At 48.6% G+C, this 18,042-nt stretch overlaps 1 pseudogene; it reads right to left on the reverse strand.

The window, feature by feature from the left end:
• Positions 1–1,171: 1,171 nt before the first annotated feature.
• Positions 1,172–18,042, reverse strand: part of LOC134433334 (serine/threonine-protein kinase pim-1-like) — a 95,597-nt pseudogene continuing 78,726 nt past the window's right edge.

Raw genomic sequence — 18,042 nt, forward strand, 5'->3', positions numbered from 1 at the left:
CCGGCATGGGGCGCCTTGGCGGGCACAGGTTCCAGCATGGCCCGCAAACCTGGTGTGCACCGGAACGAGACCGGCGCAGGGCCTCCGGCCCCCAACATGGGGGAGGGGCGGGGTACCGAGAGAGGTGCAGCCCGCGGAGCCGCGTCACTGCGGGGCAGCACAAGGGAGCCCGGCACACTCCCTATGAGCGTCCGTCCTGAGCCGCAAGGCACGGCCCCCACCGAGTGGAGTGGGATGGACAGCCTGCTCACACCCAAGCGAGGCCAGACAGAATACTAACCAACGCCCCGCCCCCGGCTGCTTCCACTGACTGCGCATGCTCAGCAGGCTGCGCAGGCCCAGAGACGGGCAAAGTCGCCCCCCCCCCGCCGAGGAGCCTGACTCGAAGGCGAGTGAAACTGCCTCTGCCACGCTCAGCGGGAACTTCGTGGAAACACCGCAATTCAGACAAAGAGTCGTCAGCGAATCAGACTCAAGCCGAGGCGGAGGCTGACCCTCAAGTGCCGGGAAGGCACAAAGAGAGGGCAACCAGTCCCCCACCCAGCCGCCTGCGCAGGGCAGGGTGGAGCTAGAACGGTCCGCTGAATCCACAGAGCCCTCAGAAGCCCACAGGGCTGCGCCCCCCTGATTCAGGACCAGGAGTCCACCCCGGGGGAACAGTCGCCACCCCCCAGCACACCATCCCGGGGCGGGGAGGGGGACTCCACATCACACAGAAACTCAAACTCCCCCTTGTCCACGTCCGAGACAGAAGGGCTCCCCTGAGAACTCCGAGGGGTACAAGAACTAGACCCCTGCCAAAGCTCCTCACACTTTTTCCCCTGCACCAGCAGCAATCAGACGTCTACAGTGCAATCATCAAAGAGGGCATCCATGAGGCCGACCCCCACAAGAGACCACACCTCCCTGGAGAACGCCTTCACAGAGTCCGAAAAGAAACCCCTTTCACGGGCCCACAAAAACAATCTCTCGAAATCGCTCCAGGAAATTGAAACCTGTTTCCACTCCAAGACTCCTCTCCAGAGGTCCAAAACGAGGGAATCCTCCTCGAAACCCGCAGAGGTTTCCATCACCACGAGAACAGCAGGCAAAGCACCAAAGAGAAGGGGACAATACAACATCACCAGCAATCCAGACTGTGTCTCAGCCTAGGCTGCAAGACACTTCGGCATCACCAGATGTCGCTACAGGACACGGAAAAACACAAGCACACACCACTGGTCTCAAGGCGAAGAAAAAGGGGAAGTTTATTTTCTGACTCCAACATTTATAGTTTTCCAAAAGTGACAGCAGATTGGAGGGTGACAGTGCCACCTCTCCAATGACACTTGCCAAACCAACAGTCCATCTCTCCTCCTCCATAAAGGAATGCAAAATAATGACTTAATTACAGAAAGTGTGTGAGAAAGTTCACTACAAGAATGTCAACATCGGAAGGCTTAGAAAATCTTAAAAAACTAGGGTAACAATTTCTGACAAGTCTGGCTGGCCTTGGCCCAGTGAGGCTATCAGCTGCCTTCTAAACAGCGGGGCTCCATGCTTTCCTTCCTATGAAAAAGAACTGTCCTTCTCGTCCAGGTACCCAAGGCCAGAATTGGGATTTCACCTCCAACATTCCCTGTTGTGACAGATGGGAGGAGATTGTTGGCTCAAAACATTTTGTGTGGGGGGAGGAAGGGGCAGGTCCAGCCTTGACCTGACCTGGAACCCCAGCCCTGCCCTGCCCTGGAACCCCAATCCCCCCAGAGCCTCTACCCCAGCCCAGCAGTGTCTGCCAGTCCCTGGCACAGCACAGGCAATGCTCCACAGCCACCTCTGCAGCCCCCAGCCCAGCTCCTGCAGGACCAAATGAGCCCAAGTCCCACCTGGGGGAAGGGCCCAGGGAGACCAAGGGGTATTGAAGGCTGACCACAAGGCAAGCACACATCTTGACCCTACCTCCTCTTGGAATTTCCATTTGAACACTGCTGGAATCCAGGAGTTGGTAGCTGTGTGTGTGCTTCTCTTTATCTTTTTTGTCTTTCTCTCTTTCTGTGTAATCTTCTTCTGTTTCTGTGCTCCTGAAAATTTTGATTAACATTAAATTGAACAGGCTTAGAGTTTGTGAAGTTGAATGGGCCAAGTCAATGCCTCGAGAAGTGTTTTGTGTTGATTGAATGTCTTTCATAGTTTGACTTGAGAAGAATTTTTAAAAGTAATACAAAGCTTCTTGTGTTACCGACAATCTGTTAAACCACTAAGATACTGAACATGGCTCTGTGAAACACATATGTTAAAGATGAAAAAATCCAGGAACCTCCTCTTTCTTTCAGAGTCAACAAGAAGCAGCGGGCCCCCACCCCAGCCCCCATCTCCACCACACCAAAGCAAAGCAAAGCAAACAAAACCAAACCAAACCAAGCAACCCTGCTGTAGACTGAGCCCCTTCCACCCTCCCCACACTGCTCCCCCTCCCCATTGGCCCCATTCTAACCAAACCAAACCCCAGCAACTGCCAAACTGTAAAACAAAAGAGGCTAAAAGACCTCAACCAGAACAAAGCTAGCCACAGCTATTAAAAGCTTACCATCAAGTCCCCTCCATGAAACACAAGTCACACCAAAAACCCCTACAACCTACCACCCACACAAAATAACCCTGAAACTAAAATTAAAGACAATAAAACCCCCAATACCAGACATAAAACCAACTGTAACACAACCCAACCACAATTTCCACTGCAAGTTACTGGTGGGTAAGGTGCTAATCCTTTCAATACTTCAATCCTCCCTCGAGTAAAAGAAAAAAAAAAATACAAGCATATAAAAAGAGCCATAAAACCATCAAAGTCAGTAAAGAAGTTATATCCCAAATAAAAAAGAAGAAAAAATACCTTAATCTAAAAAATAAAATCCTCCTACAAACTATAAAGAAAAAACTTTTTCTTTATAACACATAAAACTATAAAAAATTTTCAAATTAATATTGAAGAAAAACTTCCATGTTAAATAAACAAATGTTAAAATAACTGTAATTTCATAAAATTTTAAACAGGGAAAAAAATTTAATCCAGCATCCCCAAAAGAAGATCTCTATTCTCAGAGATAAAAATCATTTTATAAGTAAATAATAAAAATTTTTACCTTTAAATAACTCATCCTTAAAACAACACCCCATAAGTCAACTTGTACATCAAAAAGCTGTAAAAAAGTTTGTAACAATAAAAACAACTTCACAATAACAAAGTTCCCCAGACAACTGTTATCCATCAAAAATTAAGAACCAAAAAACCCTATTTTTTCCTCAAATAAAAAATCTCCATAATCTTAAAAAGAAAAACTTCTCTCCCAATGTAAACTAAAAAAAGACTATTCTAGAAATAGTAAACTAACTAGAAATTTTGAGTTTCTTTACATTGTCAGTAAACAGAAAAAGTCGTAAAGAAAAAATATTGTAACGAAGAGTTTGTTTTAATTCTTACTACCTTTTTTCTTTAGGCTGCTTTTAATGAAATTTTCTTTATACCCTTCTAAAATTTTAAGCCTACTTTACCTTTTTCATAGTGCTGTCTCACAACCAAACAAGTACATAAATATTTAACCGACATGAAAACCCACCACACTGATCAATACAATAATTAACAAATCTCAAGAATAGAAAAATCTTAAACTAACAAACCAAAACCACTGCAATGTCATAATAAACATTTTGCCAAAGTTTCTCTAATTTTCTAAAGTTCCCACTAAAGTCTCTTTTGTTGTTTTGTGGTCCTGACAATGTCTTGTTGGTATTTCTCCAGTGCATCTAACTCAAAGGACGCAAGCAATTGTAATTCATTTTAAATGTCTCCTCAAGAGAGTTTTTTAGTGGATGGGAGTCAGGGCTTGTCTGTCCTGCTTGGCACAGACCAGGCAGGGCTTTGCCAGACACATTCCACACTCCATTTCCCAGCTGGAGCAACTGGTGCCTCTGAGTTGTGCTGCCCCAGCCCCAGGGACGCTCTCCTTGTCTGCCCATTCCCCCACGGTATCTGGGCAGGGATGGCCTCAGTGGGGGCTGCTGACATCCTCAGCAACTTGGAGGCTACTGCTGAATTTTCCTGCTGCAGAGGCTTGTTCAGCCTTCAGCTCTTCAGTGCAGGAATTCAGTGTCCCAGGGCTCATTAACATTCAGAACACCTGAACAAGCCAAGCCTCTGGGAATAATTTCATTTTAATTTTCAAACCTTTTGTGGTTAGTTCCACAAATTTCAGAAACCTATTTAAAGTGAATATACTATAAGAAAAAAGACAGGTCAAAAAGGTTTTTTAGGTCCTGTTTTGTTTTTTTTCCCTGACAATTCATTGATATGTGCAATCTGCAGTTGACACTGAATCCAAGTACCTCCTCATGCAGTTGGAATAGATATGAAAATCAAGACCCTTCATGGCTCACAATCAATCAGACTCTGTCCCTACCCCCACCCCACCATTTCCCCCATCCAAGCCCTGGCACTCAGAGCAGCCTTGTGCAAATCTGGGCTCCCTCCAGCCCAGGCTGCACCTGCAGCTTTCAGCTCCTTGGCTCCAACTCCCACCTGCTTTCCTTGGAGAAGGAGCTGCCCGAGAAACAGAGGGATGTTCATTTCTTGTCAGCCAACAAAGCCAAGGGAAGGCACAGCTCCATCCAATGCAAAAGTCATTCCTCTGCTGGATATTAAATCTACTTTCCACAGCAGACAGTCTCAGAGCAATGGAAAACACCTTCTGTGCCCAGAAAAGATCCCAAGGTCCCCCAAACCCTCCCTGCCCCGATTCTGCCCAGATTTGTTCTTTGCACACAGGAGTCACGAGCTGAAGTCAGGAGCTCCCTCCATGCCCAGATGGAGGAAAAGAGAGAAAGGGGATGAAGAGCTCTCCTGTGCAGAGCCAAGGTGCAAGTGCAGCCCCTGCAGTTGGAACCACAACTCATCAGGTTTGTGTCCTTTGGGGTCAGGGCCTGGTGACACTCAGAGGCACAGAAAGGTTTCTTGCCAACAAACACGAGTTAAACATTTGAACAGTTTAACAACCATCATAGCTCTTGCCTCAGCTCTCTGGGATGTCCCAGCAGCATCTGACATGTCCCTAATCTGCTCTGCTCCAGTCTGAAACAGGGCCCAGCATGGTACCAGGATCATCAGAGAGCTGAGGTGTGTACTAGAATTCAATGCCCTCCTCATCCCACAGCAGCCCTGCATGTCCCTCCTGCAGCCTTGGTCTCCAGCACAGCCATGGAGGCTCTTTGGGCTCTGGACTGTTCCTGCAGCCCCAAGGGCAGCTGAGCTCTGCCTTTGGCACAGTCAGGCCTGGCCAGCGCAGGCCATGCTCAGCAATGTCTTGTGTGTGCCTGGCCTTGCTGTCAGCCCCGGTAGTGGCTGCGTGGCCCCTTTGTGGCCCTGTGCTGGCCCAGCCATGGTGGCCCAGCCCCTGTGCAGGCCCAGCCCAGGCCAGGAGCATTGCGGTTGGGAATGGCCCCTGTGCCGTGGTGCCCACAGCAGCCTTGGGGCTCTGTGCCCCATGGCCTCCCTGCTGGGCAGCCTCTGCCAGCTCCTGCAGAGCCCCTGGCACCTGTGGGGCTGCACAGACAGCCCTGCCCTGGGCTCTGCCAGTCTCTGGGCCAGCAGAGAGGCAGCCAGGGCTGGCCATGGCTGGGAACAGGCCCTGAGCCCCGCAGGAGGATGGAGCTCAGCCACAGCCAAACTCAGCCCACGCCAAAGCTGGGCTCAGTAGCCAGGGCTGCCAAGGGCTGGGCACAGAGGCTGGCGCTGACAAATGTCCTGGGCCCCCTCCCTGCTCTGTCCATGCCACCAAGGGCCCAGAGCAGCCTCCTCTCTGGGCCACTTGCCTGTTTGCAATGCCTTGCAGAGGCACTGGCCCTGCCCCACAAGGCCTGGCCTGAGTCCTGCCCCTGCATGCTTAGCCAGGTTGAGACGGACACTGATGGTTTCCGGGCCAGGCTTTCTGGCTGACTGCAGAGGCCAGGACAAAGCTGAGTGGTTTCCCTGGTGTCCCCCAGCCCTTGCTGGCCCCAGGGGCTGATGGCATTTATGCTCCCTCAGGTTCATTTGCCCACAGAAACAGCATGGGGGTGCTCCCACGTGCTGTGTGCAATGTAAACAGAGGCTCCTGAGCCAGTGCTGCCATGTCTGTGCCTGCAAGGATGGGGCACCTGTGTGAGCTGGGGGAGAGGCCAGGGCTGCAGAGGTGGGATGTTGTTGGCAGCTCCATGAGGACGCTCTGGGACGCTGCCCTGGGCTGTCCAGTGCACTGAGGATGGATCAATCCCTGCTCTGCTGCTCCTTCCCATCTCCCTCATGGCCCTTGCAGAGCCCCAGCCATGCTGTTTGCCCCCAGCCTGCCCACAGCCAGCCTGGGGCTGCTCACGGGGGTTTTCTGTGCTAAGCATGGGCCTGGGCATGTTCCTGAGAGGGCCTGGGCATGTTCCTGAGAGAGCTTGGGCAAGGAGTCTGGAGCCCCCAGGGCCTGGGCTGAGGCGTCAGTGCTGCCCCAGCAGGGCGCTTGGCCTTTCCCTGCTGCAGCCCTGGCACTGCCACCCCCAGGACTGTGCCTGGCCCTGAGAGCACTCAGGCCCTACATCAACACCAGGGCCACCAGGGCAGTGGGGCAGGGCCACAGCAGCAGCACTGGCAACACCAAGTGCTGCTGCTGGGCTCAGCTGCTGGGCCAGCACTGATCTGCCCCCAGCTCTGCACACAGACATTGCTGCTGCAGCTCCAGAGAAGGCAACAAAAGGACATCTCTGCAGAAAACTCTGCTGGGAGATCCTTTAGTTCATTTAAAGCCACCAACAGCACAGCTCCTCATTGACACAGTGTGTGGCCACAAAAAAGGTGGAGAGAAACAAAATGAGAAATGGCACAAAAAATTACTTTTTTTGATGGACAATATGAAAAACGTAAAATAAACATAAAGAAACAAGGAAACCAACAAGAAGTACGAAAGATGCCTTATTACGAGTTATTTGCAGAAACTGGCCAGGAGTTTAATGTTTCTGAAACCATCCAGTAATCAGTGTCCTCACTGCAGCCTTGAGCTCCTGGTTCCTCAGGCTGTAGATGAGGGGGTTCAGGGCTGAAGGCACCAGTGAGTACAGAACTGACAGGGCCAGATCCAGGGATGGCGAGGAGATGGAGGGGGGCTTTAGGTGAGCAAATGTGCCAGTGGTGAGGAACTGGGAGACCATTGCCAGGTGAGGGAAGCAGGTGGAAAAGGCTTTGTGCCGTCCCTGCTCAGAGGGGATCCTCAGCACAGCCCTGAAAATCTGCACATAGGAGAAAACAATGAACACAAAACAACCGAGTCCTAAACAGCCACTAAGAGCAAGAGGCCGCAGTTCCCTGAGGTGGAATATGGAGCAGGAGAGCTCGAGGATCTGGGGGACTTCACAGAAGAACTGGCCCAGGGCATTGCCATGGCACAGGGGCAGGGAAAATGTATTGGCCGTGTGGATCAGCTAAAAGAGAAAGGCACTGGCCCAGGCAGCCGCTGCCATGTGGGCACAAGCTCTGCTGCCCAGGAGGGTCCTGTAGTTCAGGGGTTTGCAGATGGACATGTAGCGGTCATAGCACATGATGGTCAAGAGGAAATACTCTTCTGACAGGAAGAACATAATGGAAAATAGCTGTGCAGCACATCCTGTGTAGGAGATGTCCGTGGTGTCCCAGAGGGAATTTTGCATGGCTTTGGGGACAGTGGTGCAGATGAAGCCCAGGTCGCTGAGGGCCAGGTTGAGCAGGAAGAAGAACATGGGCATGTGCAGGTGGTGGCTGCAGGCTACGACACTGATGATGAGGCCGTTACCCAGGAGGGCAGCCAGGGAGATGCCCAGCAAGAGGCAGAAGTGCAGGAGCTGCAGCTGCTGCATGTCTGCCAATGCCAGCAGGAGGAAATGCCTGATGGAGCTGCTGTTGGACATTTGCAATGCCTTGGCATGGGGATCTGTAAAAAAGTAACCATGGAATAGTTGGGTTTGGAGAGGACTTTAAATATCCCAGCACAGCTTGGGGGCACTTTCCCTCCACTGCCTGCCCAGGGCTCTGCTGCCTGGAGCTGTCCCTGCAAGCAGCTACTTCCCTGTGCCCAGGGCTGGGCCCTGCCAGTGCTGCCAGAGCCCAGCCCAGTCCTGGGGGCTCAGCTCTGCCCTGCAGGACCCTCCCAACTCTGGCACTGTCCAGGGACAGCTCTGGCTCTGCAGGCTCTGATGGCAACGTCAGAGCAACCCTGTGGAGGCTAGAAAAGCGACACTGATGCTGCCTCTAAGGGGCCCTGTGCTGATCTCCGCAACTGCCCGGTTTATTCAGATCTGAGAATTTTTTTTTCTCAACCTGAACCGAGAGATGAATATGTATGTGCAAATTCCCTTCCAAGCAAACCAGAGCAACAGATTAAAAAAGTAGGATTTCCCCTTTCATGCAGTCCCTGCATCGCTGTGCTCTCTGTATAATCTGCTTAGAAATGTTCTGCAGTTGAATGCCATGCTGGGAGCAGTCCTGAGCAATGCAGCATCCTCTCCACACAAGGAGATCACTTCCAAGCCTTACCAGCTGTCTCCTCCCACCCAGACCTTGTGCCCCAGTGCTGGGAGCAGCTGCCAGGGCTGGCTGAAAGCTGTCCTTGGCAGGCAGCAGAGTCCCTGCCCCTGCACAGCGCCCTGGGCTGCAGGACCCTACTCTGCAGGACAGCCCTGGGCACCCCTAGCTGCTCTGCACAAGAGACAATCGGAGTCTGTAGGCATTGGGAGGTTCCAGCTTTAGGAGATGGCTCCAGGAGCTGCAGCTGCATTGTCCTGCAGCCAGAGGTTCCTGTGCCAAGGGCTGGCAGTGATTGTGCCCCAGGCACTTCTCAGCACCTTCCCAGCCCTGACTGACTGAAGCTCTCTGGGCCTCTGTGCTGTGCCTGGGGTGGCTGCAGGCAGTGCCCCAGCCCTGCTGGGCTGGCAGAAGAGCTGCTCATCAAGAGAAATGTGCTTTTGAAGCTCTTCTTGATTACCAGAAACTGCCTCTGTGCCAGGAGCCCAGCCCAGCTCAGCAGCACAGACACAGCACAAGGACTTTAATGAGCCTCTGCAGCTTTGTGCTCAAGCCCTGAATATCAGTCCCTGAGAGGGAGCTGAAGAAACTTCTCCAGAACTCCAAGCCAGAATCCAACTCCAAACTTTCTTGGACTTTTAATGGGTCCCAGAGAGGGACACAACTGAGAAAGTGTCCCCAGGCTCCAGGCAGAGCAGAGAACTGCAGGCAGTGATGACAGGTGGGGACAAAGAGAAGCCAAGTCTTGGTGCCCTGGGGCACAGCAGGGTCTGTGCTGCCAAGGGCTGTGAGGAGACGCCTTGTCCTGAGGCCCTGGGGCCTCCTGGCACAACCCCAGTCAGGCTGGGCACTGTCAGCCCCTTGTCCTGCCCTCAGCATCATCCCCCTAGCCCACATCCCAGTGGCCTCAAGGATCTGCTGGAAGGAGTCCCTGGGGAGCCTTGCTCAGGAATGGCCTTGGGGGCTCCTAATGCTCGCTGTAGGGACTGCAGGTTTTTCAAAGGACTTTGGGTTTGGTTTTTGCCTTGGAGTCTCTGAGAGGCTTGTGCAATCCTAGTCTTCAATTATCTGCTGTAATTAGTCCCCGGAGAGGCTTTGTCAGTAACAACACTCAGTGGGCTCATTAATGCTTCGGGGTATTCATTTATTTTGAGTTACTTTGTGTTTCCCTTTTGGATACAGGTTCTATGAGAAAGATTGTGAAGTCACAGACTCCATTATCTCCTTTAATTAGTCCCTTGAGAGTCTTTATCAGTAATGACATTTTGTGGGCCATTAATGCTTCAAAGTACTCAGTTATTTTTAGGTACTTGGTGTTTCCCTTTTGATACAGACTCTGTGAGAGGCTTGTGCAATCATGGCCCCAATTATCTGCTTTAACGAGTCCCTTGAGAGCTTTGTACTGACACTCAGTGGGGCTCATGAATGCTTTGAGGTACTCAGGGTTTCTAAGGTACTTTGGATTTTCCTTTCCATTTTGACCCTCTGAGAGATTTTATGTACAATCCTGGCCTCCAATTCTGTCCTCCAAGGAGTCCATGAGGAGCCTTTGTTGGGATGGACCTCAGCATGACCCATTCATTCATTGAGACACTTTGGGGTTTTCTTCTGTCTTTGACTTCTGGAAAGGTTTGTGCAACCTCCTCTCAGGTCCTGACGTTCCAGGACTCAGCTGCAAATGCACCACGGGGCTCATTAGGATCAAGCAAGTCCTGACAAACCATGGCTCTGCCTTGATTTCCCTCTGGTCTAGTTCAGTTCAGCAGGAAGGCTTCTTTTTACAGTTATGGAGAAATATTTCAAAGAGCTTCTCAGAAATATGTAATCCTATCTTAAAGGGGGCCTTTTATTGCTGTTCCTATTATACAAGATGTGATTTCAGCATTCTGTGATTGATATTGATCCAGGGTCTCTCCTAAGGAAGTCTGGCCAGGTCAGTGAAGTTTTACCCCGAGAGCTGACCCAGTGTGGAAAACCTTGCCCCATATTCCCCAACCCCATGTGAGAAATTATTTTTACTTTCAAAAATGTAAATGTTTTTTTAAGACCTTATCAAAATACAACAGAAGACTGAATAAAGAAAAGAACACAGCACCAGGAGCAAAGGATTCTGACACTATGTGCTCATCTACAGAATGGATGCTCTGTCCTTTACACCTCTAGCCCCTCCCAAAGTCTTGTCAATCAATTTCTTCTTCACTGTCCAGTGGTGGACATCACTGTCTTACCCCTTCATTGGAGGTCAGGTGCTGCCACTGTAACAAGCCAAATGCCAAATGCCCCGACTACTGAGGCCATCCTGTGAGAACAATGCAAGGGGGAGGGGAAGGATAACAATACATCTACAAAACTTCTCTTAACATATATTTAATATTCACCCCTTAATTGCAAGAGTCAACAATAGGATTACTCATCTATAACAAACTCCTCTTTTCTTTTTTTATAAGTTATTTTGTTCAAACAGTTCAGTCAAAAATTTTCTCTCTCTTTTGAATGAGTCATACCAGCATCTATTGATGTGGGCAAGGACAATGGGAACAGGAGAAAAAAATCTCAGGTTTTCCTTGGACACAGTTTTTTGGAATGGACAACAGGACATCCCAGAGGTCCAGTATGGCTTTGACTCCTATCTACCATGCCTATGAGGTTGCTACCCAGAGTTGATGTATCTTAGGGGTGAGTGCAGAAGCCAATTTGCTCCTTCTCTCCAGTCCCTGTGGAATTAAAAGACAATTGAGGAATTATAGAGGTCTCGTATGGCCTTTTGTCTGTACCTTACCATGCCTACAGGGTTGATACCGGCAGCAGGGCTATGGAACCTTCTTGGTAGCAAACAAAGGGGCCAACCTCATCTTGCCCTCCTTCCTTTGTCTTATTTCCTTAAGAAGCTGTCCCATTACCTTTTACGGTTCCTTGTGTACTTCCCCTCAACAGATGCTGGTATTTCTAACCCATTAAAACAGAAAGACAGTTCTCGAGCTGGTTGGTGGATGCTTGACTCTACCTTTTGAGCATCTTGGTATTTTTCTGGTTGTCTCTCAGTCTCTACTTGAAAGTCAGTCTTGTTTCACCCAGCCTGGATATTACAGTCCACTCTTTGGGTTCTTCTAGTGGGCCTTTGACTCTGTTGCCATGAGTCCATCCCTGCTCTGCAGTTCACACCGCTGATTTGGCGGTGAGCAGTACCTGAAAGGGACCTTCCTACTGAGGAGTTAGAGGCTGATGTCTCCATGACTTAATCATCGCCCAATCCTCAGGATTAATATTATGGATTCTGAAATCCAGGGTGGTAGTTTGAGGAATTGCCCCTTTATGTCTTAGCCCTTCTAACGTTTGTGCTATGGACATAACCTATTTCTGGCTTCCCCTTCCTCATAGGTGGCAACCTTCTGGGGTGAGGTCAGGAAGGGTAACCCAAACATCATTTCATGGAGTGACACCCCCAGATCTGATTTGGGTTGGGTTCTAATTCTTAATAAGGGCAAAGGGGGACATTTTATCTGTGACAGTTGCGTTTCAATAATTTGCTTAACTTGAGCTCTTTTAAGAGTTTGATTCATCCTCCCAACCTGACCAGAACTCTATGGTTTCCATGGATTGTGTAATTCCCATTTTACTCCCAGGGCCTGAACAACTTTCTGCAATAGTTTCGATTGATATGAGTTTCCTGGTCTGAATCAATCCTGTTTGTCATTCCATATCGGGGACTGATTGATTCTAGAAGTGTTTTACTCACAACATTGGCAATGGCTTTCACAGTGGGTACCACCTCTACCCAATGAGTCAAGTGATCTACTATCACTGGCAATAATTTCCACCGTTGTACCTGGGGAAGCTCAGTAAAGTCTACTTGGATGTTTTGAAAGGGCCTTAAGGCTAGTTCTCGCTCTCTCCTGGGTGTTTTCCTCATCATTGTTATTTACTTGTTGACATATCACACACCATTCACTTACTTACTTAGCTATTCTGAAAATTCCTTTGCATCCCAAATCCCTTAGAAATTGATCACTTAGCACTTGTGTACCCCAATGTGTTGTTCCATGTATGCCTTCTAGCATTTTCTTAGCAAGGGGCTTATTCAACATTTGCCTCCCATCTGCCAATCTCCACTTCCCTTTGTTATCTTTCTTGGCTCCCATTTTGAGGAGTTCTTCCTCTTCTGTCCCACTGAATACAGGGACTTCTTGCATTTCTCTCATGAGACTTAATGCTATCATTAATTTTTCTGTCCCTGATTCGGCTGCATTCTTACCATCTAAATCTGCTAAATCGGTCCTTTGTTTTTCTTGAGCCACCACTTTTTGATATCCTTTAACATACACCACTGCTATTTCTGACAGTTTTAGGATTTCTAATAATGTGAATCACTCCCTTAACCTTTGAATTTAATAGCCCCCTCTCTTCCCAAAATTTTTCAAAGATATGTACTATTCTAAAAGCATATTTTCAGTCTGTATATATTTTTCCCCTTTTTTGTGCTTATATTTCCAGAGCTCTCTTTAGGGCATACAACTCACACCTTGGGCTGACCAGTTGGAAGGTAACTTTCTGTTTTCTACGGCTACTAACCTTTCATCCACTATAGCGTACCCCGATACCCTGTTCCCCCTTATTACCTATGAAGATCCATCGATATACAATCGTTTTCCACCTTGGAGAGTTTGATCTCTTAGGTTCTCTCTTACTTTGGTTTGATAGTTTATAACCTTTAGGCAATTATGTATTAGTGCCTCATCTGGTCCTCCATACAAAAACTGGGCAGAGTTGAGTTGGTTACTCATGATTAGCTCTAAATCATTATGTATTAAGATGGCTTCATAATTTAGCACTCAGGAATCAGTGAGCCATTTCTCAGCCTTTTGGCTCAGGATACTCCTTACTGAGTTAGGGATATATATCTTTGACTTCCCCCCAAAAGGTTAATTTTTTTCTTTCTGCAAGGAGTAGGGCAGTCACTGCCACAGCCTGAATGCAGGTTGCCACCCCCAGCTGACAAGGTCTACTAATTTTGATAAATAGGCCACTGGCTTCCTGGATCCTCTCCAGTCTTGGGCTAATACTCTTTGTGTTACCCCTTTTTCTATATCCACAGACAGAAGGATCTGTCTAAGGCAGGAAGACTCTGTTCTGGTGCACTAATTTTTCCTTTAAAGCTTTAAACTTTTGTTCATCATCTTTTTCCCACCTAATCTCTTCTTCTACTAACATTTCATACAAGAACTTGACAGCGTGTGTGTATCCTTCAATCCATAGCTTACAATATCCCAAAAGTCCTAAAAACCTTCTGCCTTTCCTCTTTGTTTTTGGCCGTGGGAGTGAGACTATCCCTGTAATTCTCTCAGGGTTCAGCCCCCAGCTCCCTTGACAAATCCCATCTCCTAGGTATTTTAGTTCTCTGTCTACAAATTTGACTTTCCCTTTTGATACCTGAGGTCTTTGGTCCCCCAGAAAATTTAACAACACTATGGTTGATTCCCAAACTTCTTTTTCTTCCCATCCTGATAGAAGCAAATAATTTACATATTGGATGAACTTTATCTCAGGTTTAATGTAAAAGAGTTGTAGTACTTCTCCCAAGGCTTGACCGAAGAGGTTTGGGAATTCAGAAAACCCTTGGGGTAACCCAGTCCACCAAAGCTGTTGCTTCCTCTCAGAATTGGGGTCCTCCCATTCAAATGCAAATATATCCCACTTTCTCTGCCAGTGGGCACACCCAAAATGCATCTTTTAGGTCTATCATGCTAAACCACTGGTGTGCTGGGGGGATATTACTCAGTAGCGTTTAGGGGTTAGGCCCTACTAGGTACTGATTCACTGCTCTTTTGTTCACTTCTCTTAATCTTGGACAAGCCTGTAAGTCCCATCTGACTTCTTTACTGGTAATATGAGTGTATTATGGGGGGACATGCATGGTTCTAAGGTCCCATCCTCAAGCAGGTCCTGGATCAGCTGCTGCAGTCCTTGTGTCCCTTCCAGGGAGAGTGGGTATTGTTGTACCCAGACTGGATGGCTCTCAATAACTATTTTTATTACTATAGGTTTCATGTTCAATTTACCTCAGTTTTTCGGTTTTGCCCACACCATCTCATGAATTCTTCCTCATTTTCTTACCTTAATTGGAGAAGCTTAACTACCATTTTCCCTTTCTCTGGGAGCATTCCAATGTAAAACTGCACTTGTAAGTCCTGTCCTAATAAATCTCACCCTGCTTCTGGAACTAATAGAACATTCCCAATTCCTATTTTATTTGTTCCTTCAAACTTTATATGCATTATAACTGAGGTTTTGAACCTTTCCCTTTGTCTTGCTTTGAAAAGACAGGTGTCTGCTAAAGAAGGCAGTAGCTGTTCCTGAAATGAAAAATGTGAACCCCCTCCCTCCAAATTGTTATAATTTTGAAATTAAGGGGGCTCTCAGGCACAGGTGTGGGAGCAGGAATAACAGTTCTTTATCAGGGAAGGAAAAAAAAACCCAAAAAATCAATGCACTAAAAAAAAAGAACACTGACAGAGTCAGAATACTGACACCTGACAGAATACTGTCAACCTGACACCCTGTGGGTGAGGGTGTTTGTAGCAGTGCAATTAAAATGGTGGCTGCACTCCTCCTGCAGTCTTCCTGCAGACAGGTGTGGTTCTGTTGGAGCAGCGATCCTGTAGAAGTGTGTAGTCTTCCTCTGAAGATCCATTGGTGGCGTAGATGGGCCTGGTCTTCCTCTGGGAATCCAGTGAGAAAGGGCTGCTCCTCTAGGAGTCTGGTGGAAAGGCTGTTCTGAAAGGCTGTTCCCAAAATCTCAGATTATATTCAGTTTGGAATGCTTGGCTCCTCCCTATGGGCGGAGCATCTCACAATGGGCTGATGCAATTTTGATCAGTCATTCAGTGATACTCAATAGCCCATTAACAGCAGATGTCTCTCCAGAGGGAGGATTGGTTTGTGGAAGAGATAAAGAAAAACTGCCCAATTAACAGAAGATAACTGCAACACCTCTAACAGATGGGAACAGAACACACACATTACCTTGCAATCTAGGACATTATCCATGCCTTATTCTATTTCGATCTGCATCACAATGAAACCTTACACACAGTTCTCACTTAAGACTAGGTTTCCCTGTGGTACACAATGGTTTTCTCCATCTTTCTGCATTACCCACCAAGTGCAACCAGGTCCTTGAAAAAAACAATCCCACGGATGGGTTTGTCTTTGCCTGAGGTGGGATTAATCCAAACAGTCTTTCCTAAAATACCTTTCATGTGTACCTCTAGGACTTTATCTCCATCCACTGTGTGCAGGGGTTCAGACTGGGCTGGACAAGCTCAATTGATGGACCCTCTGGTGTTGACCATCCAGGTGGCTTTTGCTGACTTCATTTTCCAGTTTCCAAAAGCTCCCCTTCCAAGTGCCTTCAGGGTAGTCTTAAGTAGTCCATTGCACCATTGTTCAACTTTCCTGGCAGCTGGTGCATGATAGGGAATATGATAGATCCATTCAATACCATGTTCTCTGGCCCAGGTGTTGAAAAGGCCCATCTTGAAATGGGTCCCGTTGTCTGACTCAATTCTCTCAGAGGTGCCATGTCCCCACAGGATTTGCTTTTCCAGGCCCAGGATGGTGTTCCTGGCAGTGGCGTGAGGCACAGGGTAGGTCTCCAACCATCCAGTGGTGGCTTCCACCATGGTCAGCACATAGCATTTGCCTTGGCGTGTCTGGGGCGGTGGGATGGAGTCAATCTGCCAGGCCTCCCCATACTTGTACTTGGACCACCGCCCACCATACCACAGGGGCTTCACTCGCTTGGCCTGCTTGATGGCAGCACATGTCTCACAGTCATGGATAACCTGAGAAATACTGTCCATGGTTAAATCCACCCCTTGGTCTCATGCCCACTTATAGGTGGCATCTCTGCCCTGATGACCGGAGGCATCATGGGCCCATTGAGCTAGGATATAACTCTCCCTTGTGTTGCCAGTCTAAGTCTAACTTCGACACCTCTGTTTTTTCTGCCTGATCTAGTTCGTTGTTTTGGTGTTCCTTATTAGCCCGACTCTTGGGGACATGGGCATCTACATGGCAGACTTTTACAGGCAACTTCTCTACCCTGGTAGCAATGTCTTTCAACTCTTCAGCAGCCCAGACTGGCTTTCCTCTACACTGCCAGTTGGCCTTCTTCCACCTTTCCAGCCAGCCCCAAAGAGCTTTGGCTACCATCCACAAATCAGTGTAAAGGTGGACTTTGGCTACCTCTCTCTCTCAGCAATGTCCAGGGCCAGCTGAACAGCTTTGAGTTCTGCAAGTTGGCTTGATCCACCTTCTCATTCAGTAGCTTGTGCAACCTGTCATGTGGGACTCCATACGGCTGCTTTCCACTTCCGGTTCATCCCTACAATGTGGCAAGAACCATCAGTGAAAAGAGTGTAGCGTGTATCTTCTGCTGGCAGTTCGTTGTATGGTGGAGCTTCTTCAGCACGTGTCACTGGTTCTTGTTCCTCTTCATCAGTGAAACCAAAGTTCTCACCTTCCAGCCAATTTGCAATTATCCCAAAAATCCCAGGGCGATTCAGGTGTCCAATACGAGCGTGCTGTGTGATAAGAGCAATCCATTTACTCCATGTAGCATCAGTGGCGTGGTGGGTGGTGGGAACCTTTCCTTTAAACATCCATCCCAGCACTGGTAGTCGGTGAGCCAGGAAGAGTTGCGCTTATGTGCCCATCACCTCTGAGGCAGCCTGGACTCCTTCATAGGCAGCCAAGATTTCCTTCTCTGTTGGAGTGTAGTTGGCTTCAGAGCCTCTGTAACTTCGACTCCAAAATCCCAGCGGTCGGCCTCGAGTCTCCCCAGGCACCTTCTGCCAAAGGCTCCATGACAAGCCATGGTTCCCGGCTGCAGAGTAGAGCATGTACTTCATCTCTGGTCCTGTCCTGACTGGGCCAAGGACAACCGCATGAGCGGTCTCCTGCTTGATCTGGGCAAAATCTTGTTGCTGCTCAGGGCCCCAGTGGAACTCCTTCTTCTTGCGGGTGACCAGGTAAAAAGGGCTCACAATCTGACCGTATTCGGGAATGTGCATTCTCCAAAAGCCTATGGCACCCAGGAAAGCGTGCATTTCCTTCTTGCTACTTGGTGGAGACATTGCAGTGATTTTGTTGATTACCTCAGTGTGAATCTGACGCCATCCATCTTGCAACTTCACTCCCAGGAACTGGATCTCTCGGGCAGGTCCCTTGACTTTACTCTTTTTGATAGCGAAGCCGGCTTCTAGCAGAATCCTGATGATCCTCTCTCCTTTCTCAAATACTTCCATTGCCATGTTCCCACACACAATCATGTCATCAATGTATTGCAAGTGCTCTGGAGCCTCACCCTTGTCCAGTGCAGCCTGGATCAGTCCATGGCAGATGGTGGGACTGTGTTTCCACCGCTGGGGCAGTCGGTTCCAGGTGTACTGCACAGACCTCCAGGTGAAAGCAAACTGAGGCCTGCATTTTGCTGC

The sequence above is a fragment of the Melospiza melodia genome, unplaced genomic scaffold (assembly GCF_035770615.1).
Source record: "Melospiza melodia melodia isolate bMelMel2 unplaced genomic scaffold, bMelMel2.pri scaffold_18, whole genome shotgun sequence".
Classification (NCBI taxonomy): Eukaryota; Metazoa; Chordata; class Aves; order Passeriformes; family Passerellidae; genus Melospiza; species Melospiza melodia.